The following is a 9,182-nucleotide window of genomic DNA, read 5'->3' as shown; positions in this document are numbered from 1 at the left end:
TCAGTTAAATATGTTAGAACAATCATACAATTACGGCCCAGATATGATTCCCTCGTGCTTTCTTAAGAAATGTGTCAACTATATATACCAACCACTAACAAAACTATTTAATTCATCTCTTATGCAAAGCTTATTTCCATCCATATGGAAAAAGTCATTTATAATTCCTTTACATAAGAGTGAATTTTGGTCATCTATTGAAAACTATAGGGGAATAGCAAATAGACGACATATCCCTCCGGATCTCTCCACTAATTTCTTGTTCTCAGCACGGTTTTCGTAAAGGGAAATCYACAAYAAYTAATTTGYTTGAATTTGTATCACATGTATCAACGGGCTTTAGGGAGAATAAGAATACTGATGTTATATACACAGATTTTAGTAAAGCTTTTGATAAAGTAAACCATTCAATTCTTTTGAATAAACTTGATCTTCTTGGTTTTCAACCAATATTTCTAAACTGGGTTGCTTCTTATCTTAGTAATAGAATTCAACAAGTCATATTTAACGATACTCTTTCCGAAATAATCAATGTGCCTTCAGGCGTTCCTCAAGGTAGCCATCTTGGACCAATTCTGTTCTTGTTATTTATTAATGACATATCATCTGTTGTTAAGTTTTCAAAAGTTTTATTGTATGCTGACGATGTAAAACTTTTTAAATCATTCACCTCGAATAACGAAAGATGTCAGTTGCAAACAGACTTAAACAACCTAGTTTCTTGGTGTGTTAGAAATGACATGCCATTGAACCTTAAAAAATGTAAAACGATGTGCTTTTCGCGTAGATCTGTAGACACTACTTCATACGTAATACAAAACTTTAGGTTGGAGCAAGTATGCAGTTTTGTTGACTTGGTCGTAACTATGGACCCCAAACTCAATTTTAATCTTCACACATCCATGTTCCATGGTTTTTAAAGCTAAAGGTGCTCTTGGTTTTATTAAACGTTGGTCTAAAGAATTTAGAGACCACGAAAATTCTTTTAACATCTCTGGTGAGGCCTATATTAGAGTATGCATCTATGGTTTAGAACCTTAGTTACCAAGTCCATTCGGATAAGTTAGAGTTCGTTCAAAAACAATTTTTACTTTTTGCCTTAAATCATTTGCATTGGAATCCCAGTTTAAATCTTCCCCCTTACACTAACCGTTTAAAGCTTATAGATCTCCCGACACTCGCTAATCGTAGGGAGATGCTTGGTATAATATTTCTTGAAAAACTCATGAATGGGTCAGTCTGTAGCCCATCTCTTTTATCTGATATTAATTTTAACGTTCCCGTTCGCTCTACCAGGCAGTTTAGACCTTTACTTTTAAAATTTTCTAGAACAAATCGAGTTAAACGAACCATTCCGCCGCATATATCACGATTTCAATTCTCATTCCAGCACATTTGATCTAACAGATTCACCATTAAAAAAATTATTTTATCTACTCTTAACAAATAACATTTAAAAATTATAAATTAATTAATTTTAATTCTTAATTTTGGCTGTTGAAATTTTTGTTTCTGTAGCTGCACAGCTTAAGATCGCAATGCTTAAAACTCGCTTGCCTTTTATGACTCGGCTATTTCCGCTCGTTCGCGGATTGCGCCCCTCGCGTCGGTTGGGCGGAAGGAGGGTAACCGTTGGGTATTATTATTATATAATATTATTATTATTATTATTATAAGCAATAATTACTCACACAACGCGTTTGATAGCAACATATAAGATAATAAAAGAAAAGAGAATCAAACTAATCACTAACTATATCGAATCGAGTTAAAAAATATTCTTATTTTTCTTTTCCTTTTTACACTTTACAAATTTTGAAATTATTGTTGCTGGGTTCTGTAATGAAATTCATACATACACTTGAACATATATTTATCTACATACGAGTGCAACATATCGTTTTTGGTCATATGCACGCCATCATCGTTCGTCGTAATTTTGTTTGCCAATTACCCGTACGGTAACGGAACATTTATTGCAACAAGGATAATCGTACCTTTATCACTACGATCTGTGGATTCGTGTATCCAAAAAGTTGCACGAAACATTGGTAGCCACAATTGCAACTACCATTGCTGTACCGTTACTTTAAGAAGTGAACATACGAAGTAGGTGTGATTGCTAGTTAGTTTTTGCTGTTAACATTGAAGGTAAAACTGGCCGCAGTCAGCACAAGACAGCCTTCAGCCACAACATAAGTAACAGTAATTAAAGTTTCTGCCATTCTAGGAAATTGTAATAAGCTGAAGCTTGTTGCATAATGTAGAATACTCTTAATTGTTTGTGTGGAGAATGCAAGAGTGCACAATAATACGAGAAATATCTTAGTCACAGTCCGAATTTGCACTTCGGGTCGAAGAATCTCAACTTTGAAACTTGTGCCGTCATAAGTCGTTTGACTTCAAGACACTAGCTTCAGAGTATCAACATATTACAAGACCATATAATTTTTGTCATTAACAGTAGGAGATTCAGAATTTTTAAAGGGAGCTTGAGGGGTTTTCTTTTTTAAATACATTTTTAAAATTGTAAGAAAAGAAGCATCTTAAATTCTTCTGAATTTTAATTAAAATTTTTGAAACCTCAAATCTGACAAGGTGTTTTGACACCCAAAACTTCCTCATTTCCTTCCTCTCCCATGCGGAAATTAAATGTTTCTTTCTCTTGGACAATAATTGAAAATATATTTCATTTGAATTAAATTTTCAAGGACTCAGCCAAAAAAGAAGAACTCAAGTATAATTTTAATGAGAACATAAATGACGATCAACATGGGGACCAATCAAAATCCGTGATCACCGGAAATTCCATCGAAACTGTGCGTGAATTCATAAAAAACCATCATTGAAATTCATGGAAATTGAATCGAACATCTCCAAAACATCGATTTACTGCATTTTTACCGAATATTTGGGCTTACGAAAGGTGTGTGCACGGTTAGTTCTGCCGACCAATAACGAATATGTTTTGAGTGCATACTGTTCGCAACAGCATCACCCATCCTTTGACCCAGCATTACTTTATAATATTCGTCCTATAGACTAATCCAGGCCGCAGTGAGGAAAATATAACAGCAGTAGCTAAGAGTGTAAACGAAGATCGTGGAGAGTCGAATCGGTATCGTTTACAACAACTCGGACTGAGGTATGGAACGACTTGGCGCCGTTTGCGTAGAGATCTTAAATTTCAGCATGTAAGAACTGAAGCCGCCCGACTTTCCAAAGCCTCTATGGGCCCTCGAAAGGTTTCAAGAAGATATGACGTTTTCGAACCACATTTTGCTCTGCAACAGACCCATTTCTGACTAAATGGGTATGTAAACATTTTATAAATTTTCATATTATTTACGAAAATCACTCTTGCCACACATCACACGTCACTTGCCACACATCACATCAATCAATGGATTTTTTTAGAAAACATTTCCGTGAGCAGATAATTTCACGTTTTGAGCCGGTCGATTGGTCACGAAGATCGTGTGATATCACATCGTTTTCCTGTGGTGATTTACAAAAACTGAAGTTCCATTTCGATTTAAGCCTTGGTCCATCCGTTGATGCTCGAATGAGTCATCGAAAATTGGACTCAACGGATGGACCATCTGAGACGTAGTCGCGGCCAACATTTGAAAGAGACGATCGTCAAAAAATAAATGCCATATAAATTTGAATTTCCTGTGCTTTTTCTGTAAAGAAGTAGGGAACCTCGAAATGGAGAAAATTATTTTTTTTTTTTGCGCTCGAATTCAGCTCAGAAATTCACAAAATGCTAATACTCATGAATTGGAAATAATAAACGATCTACTTGAATATAAATTTTCACTCGCATAACTCACAAGTATTTAAAATATTCAAAATCTAAAAATACTTTCTTACAAAAATAAAAAAATACATTCATATCATATTTTTAATAAAGCATAATAGAAATAATACCACTATAAACCAATGCGACTCCATACATGAACATATGTATTTATATAATATATATGCATGTGAGAATCGAAAATAGACACGAGTATATATTTTATCACATAATGGATTAGATTTCCTTGAGTGAATGCAGTACTTAGCCAACCTTGAATCCTTTGGCGAACCATTCATGCAAATAAACCGAGACGAAAGACAGTTTCATAAAGCAGAAGAGAGACGCAGTACTAGCGAGGAAATGAAATAAGGAGCATTTATACAAATAAGTAGTAAACGAGCACCATCGCACTGCATATTGTATAGTATGTGGCATGCAACACAATATTCTCTTACATATGCGGCAGATTGTATAATGTACAATGCTGATAGCTATTACTTAAAACTTTTCGTATCATTTTGCATTTCTGCAAGCAAGCAAATAAATATGAAAATGATTTGAGGGCAACAGAGGAAAATTGTTCACTTGCTTTCGTATGTATGCGTGTGTGTCTATGTGGGCACATAGACGATGTATGCACATGTGTAGGAGAATTGTGAAATTATATGGGTGATTTATGTACTCTACATGGAGCGATTTTTTATGCCCAGCACAGCTACTATAATGTCTTAAAGATGCCTGGGTAAGACGAAGATCTAAATAATTTGCAGTTCGTTTTTTCTTTTATTTACTTATATTATCTACTTATATAACCGGGACTCACATGTACGAATCTCAAGAGATTGAGTGTATAACAAAAAACCTTCAAGTTCGCAGTACCTCGTAAAGTTTTATAAGTTTTGACCTACTCTTTTTCGATTGTTGTCCATATGGTAAGCACTTTTCAGATGCCACTTTTCCTAGTTTAAAAATAAAATACCTTGACATTCACCTCTTCGTTCTCACGAGAACTTATATGTATTCGAAATGAGCTGATTCCTGTTGGGTTCAAGACTTATTGTTCGACGCTAGGAGCATTTGGGATTAGTTTTCTTAATTATCATTTAAAAGATTACAATTAAACACCTCTCTCGAAAAATACTCATTGACCGCATATATGCTGTTCCCCAGATCTTTGGGTAATTCTTAAAGACGAGAGTCAAAACCCTCACAACTACAAAGCGATGGCTTTATAGCGCTATAGTATGTCTGAATTCGGTACCCTAGAAAAGAAGTATTGACCGTATATTTCGATAGGTAACTTTACATATACTGCCAACAGATTTGTTATATAAGCAACTTTCGCTATAAGTTTTTAGACTAAAGGAATCCTATTTATTAGTAGCCTGTAGTAAAGGGCATTCTTCGATACTTAGTAAATTCTAGTTTCTATTCATTCTATTTTCAGCAATAGATACCAAAATCGCCTTCCGTCACACATTTTTTCATCATAAAATATTTCATAATAATGATTCCCATTCTAGCCAACAATCTGTATTAAATACGATAATTTATTCATTATATTTATTTCGAACGATCATTTTCACTTATCATTTTCAATTTTAATATATGTACTTTACAAACACAATTACATGGGTTGTGTGATATTTCGCAGCGATACAGCACTTATATTTTCATTCAAGATTTCTTCATGATACATGTTAACAAAAGAAATATACTATATATTATTTTTTCTTTGAAATATATGTGCAAAAATTTAAAAATTTTTAATGAGCTGCATGCTTGCAAAACCATGAATTTAAATAATTGATTTTAAACCATACAAGCCACCACGGCGTATGAGTAACTTCAATATATTATATGAATGTACTATATAATCAATATTCCAAATTTCTTTGCTGCACAAGTTAATTGAAACATTATAACCAAAATATTTTATATTTATTAAATAATTATGATAAGTAACTATACTTAGTGCTTTAGCAAAGCCCAACAATTATTTTCCAAAAGTTACCACGACGTATGAGTAACATTATCGATTAATGGAAAATAATTACCTGCTTAATTAGCTCAACTAATTGAAATCAGTATAACCGGATTTAATTTAATAATACCAAATTTAAAAAAAAATGTATTATTTTAAACATATTTTTAACATCACTCCCCAAAATTATATCATACAGGAAAGAATTCCAATACAAATTAATAAAAGGTGCGCAGGACGTATGAGTGATATTTTATTATTGATGAGTTTTCTCATTTGCAAGCATGCAAGGATTTGAGCAATTGAAAATATATATGGAATAATATATTTTGTTATGGGTTATTCAATCATTAATGCGAATTACATATCGACAAAAAAAATTATATTATATTTGATTACATTTTTATTCCTACAGCATATATTTTACATCGACAGGTCACCATGTCGTATGAGTAAAATATGTAAATAATAAAATTTCATTATTTTATACACATAAACGCCAGCATTACCTATCAAAACACCAATTGTTATTTCAATTCTATTATTATCCTACATTGTGACAAAAAAGCACCAGGAAATGGTAATTAAATTGCCAGGTACCGTAAACACAGGGAGACCATTATAAATGCCGATGAGACATGGGTTTAAGAGCTTGACGATTGAAGAGAAAAAACAAAATACGCTCCAGCTTGAAGGGCATCCCAAAAATTGCTTATGAAAAGTGTTTCGAGGACTGGAAAAATCATTGCCATAAGTTTATTAAATCTGGTGAGGACTACTTTGAAGACGACATAATAAATATTGATAATTAAGGTTAGGTTTTGCATTAATTTACAATGTATGGTGATTCTATTCAAGTAGTTCCTACAAATATGCAGATTATTATTGATAAAAAACGTGTGCAAAATTTCAGTTGGATTCTCACAAAAACTGAGAAATCAGTTGCTATATATATTGACTCACAGACAGACAGTAACCTGGCAACCCTTGCATTGTTGCTTTCAAAAACTTTAAAAAGCTTTTTTTAAACTCTAAAAAAGTTAAGTTCGGCTGCAGCGAAGCTTTAGTACCCTTCACAAACACAAAATCAATATAATAAAAAATATTCCTTACAGAAACTTGATTTTGATCGATTACTTTGTATGACAACTATATGCTATAGTGGTCCGATATGAGCAATTGGTTCGAGAATGTTTCGATGACATGGAAAATATATCGCTCCTAATTTTGTAAAGATATATTGTCTAATAAAAAAGTTTTCCGTACAAGAATATGTAAGAATTTCTTCAGAGATTGAACCACTACCTTAAACAATAACCTAATATCTCTTTAAATGACAGAGCTTCCTATCCAAGAATCAGATCCCCAGCATTCAGTATGTATGGCAGCTATATACTATAATTATCCGATCTGAATAATTTCTTTACAGATTGCACCATTGCTTTAAACAATAATCTATGACAATCTCGTACAGATATCTGGTTGAAGTAAAAAGTCTTCCTTACAAGCACTTGATTCCTATCGTTCAGTTTGTTTGGCAGCTATATGATATAGTGGTTCGATCTAGAAAATATATTCAGAGATTATAGCGATATCTTTGCCAAAATGCCAAATTTCGTGAAGATATATCATCGAATTAAAAAGTTTCTATACAAGAACTTAATTTTGACTATTCAGTTTGTATGGCAGCTACATATATGCTAAAGTGATCCGATCTAAACAAGATCTTCGGAGATTGTCCCAAGAGCTCGGGCAATAACTCATGCCGATTTCTTGAAGATATCTTTTTAATTGAAAAAGCTTTCCATACAAGCACTTAAGTCCTATCGTTCATTTCGTATGGGAGCTATATGTCCGATACTGCGGGCTCCAACTAATAATCAGCTTCTTGCAAAACAAAGGATTTGTGCAAAATTTTAGATCGATATCTCAAAACTTGAGGAACTAGTTCGCGTATAAACAGACAGGAAAAGAGACTTGACTATGAATCGGCTCAGCTCATTGTGCTGATCATTTATGTACATGTATACTTCATAGATTCTCTGATGTTTTGTTCTAAGAATATATTAGGTTCTCAAAAAAAGTCTTGCGGTATTTTTGCGTTGTTTTTGTTGAATTTTCAATTGTTCTCTTTCGACCAATTCAGCGATTTTATCGCAATTTTCGACGACAGGCCTTCCGGAGCGTGGCGCATCTTCGACTACTCTACACCAAAACGAAAACGTTGAAACCATCGTTGTGCGGTGGAAATGGAAACTGTATCGGGTCCATAAACTGCACAAATTTTATTGGCGGCTTGAGATGCATTTTTGCCTTTATCGTAGTAGTACTGTAAAATATGCCGTATTTTCTCTTTGTTTTGCTCAATGTTTGCGACGCTATAACTCACGAACGACTCAAAAGAAACGACAATCAATCAAACAAGTGTTAGCGCGTGAAATGAGCTTTCCAAAAAGGTATAGCATGACCCGATACGACGAATAAAAGTAGAACTACGCGCTCTCAGCGCCAACTAGCGAAAATACCGCAAGACTTTTTTGACAACCTAATATGTATGTGATCAAAAAAATATTACATAATTAGTTTATGAGCGCATAATGGGAATCTAAACTTACTTTGTTGTTTGTTAAGCGCTATCATAGAAGAACTAGGGTATCCTTAACGTTGACACTATAATCTGCTGCCTTATAACAGTTTCTTTGTGCACCACTGTTGCTAACACTTGCCGTGTGCCGTGTGCCGCTTGCAATACCGTGCAATTTGACTCACTCTCTACTCGACTCAATTCAACTCGTTACGTACGTTTGCGTTGCCTTTAACCGCTTACGTGTAATTTTAATCATATTCGTTGTCACGCTTCACAGTTGAATCACCGTTACACACACACGCGTACCGCAACGTACACACAACGCGCGTACACACAGAAACGCGCAGGAAATCGGACTCACGCTCGCGCGCCTGTATGTGTGAGTGTGCGCGCACCAACCCACAAACAAATGAACCGTTACGAGCTGGTAGCGTACTGGTCGTACGCATTCAATGTACGTGTACAACAACAACAACACATGCGCACACGTTGTTCAAAAGACGACGTAAGCGCAACGCCGACCGCAAGGCTGTCAAGTGGGTAGTGGAGGCGTCGGCGTGCGCCCGCAACTCTGCTTTCACACACACTAATAAACAACACCAGTATATTGTTTGTTTGTTTGCTTTGCTTGGCTTTCTTTGCTGCTTCCTTTCGTCGGCGTTTCTTTTGTTGTATTTTTTCTTTTGTTTCGTGCACTTTTGTTTTCCTTTTCACTTTTCTTCGTATTATTTCTTTATTTTAATTTTTATTTTATTTAAGTAGTTGTTGTTGTTATGTTATTGTATTGCGGTTCGGAAAGCAGAAAG

General features: G+C 34.5%; 1 protein-coding gene across 1 annotated transcript in view; it reads right to left on the bottom strand.

Annotated features, from left to right (window-relative positions):
- LOC108965390 (inactive dipeptidyl peptidase 10) overlaps positions 1 to 8,757 on the bottom strand; it is a 40,292-nt gene extending 31,535 nt beyond the window's left edge. The window contains exon 1 of the mRNA XM_018927750.1: positions 8,405 to 8,757. The gene's annotated coding sequence lies outside the window, so the exon portion shown is untranslated. The remainder of the gene's footprint in view (positions 1 to 8,404) is intronic.
- Positions 8,758 to 9,182: the final 425 nt, after the last annotated feature.

The sequence above is a fragment of the Bactrocera latifrons genome, unplaced genomic scaffold (assembly GCF_001853355.1).
Source record: "Bactrocera latifrons isolate USDA-ARS-PBARC rearing strain unplaced genomic scaffold, ASM185335v1 scaffold_14, whole genome shotgun sequence".
Classification (NCBI taxonomy): domain Eukaryota; kingdom Metazoa; phylum Arthropoda; class Insecta; order Diptera; family Tephritidae; genus Bactrocera; species Bactrocera latifrons.
Note: the sequence above shows the minus strand (reverse complement) of the source record. Positions and strands in the feature narration are given on the sequence as shown.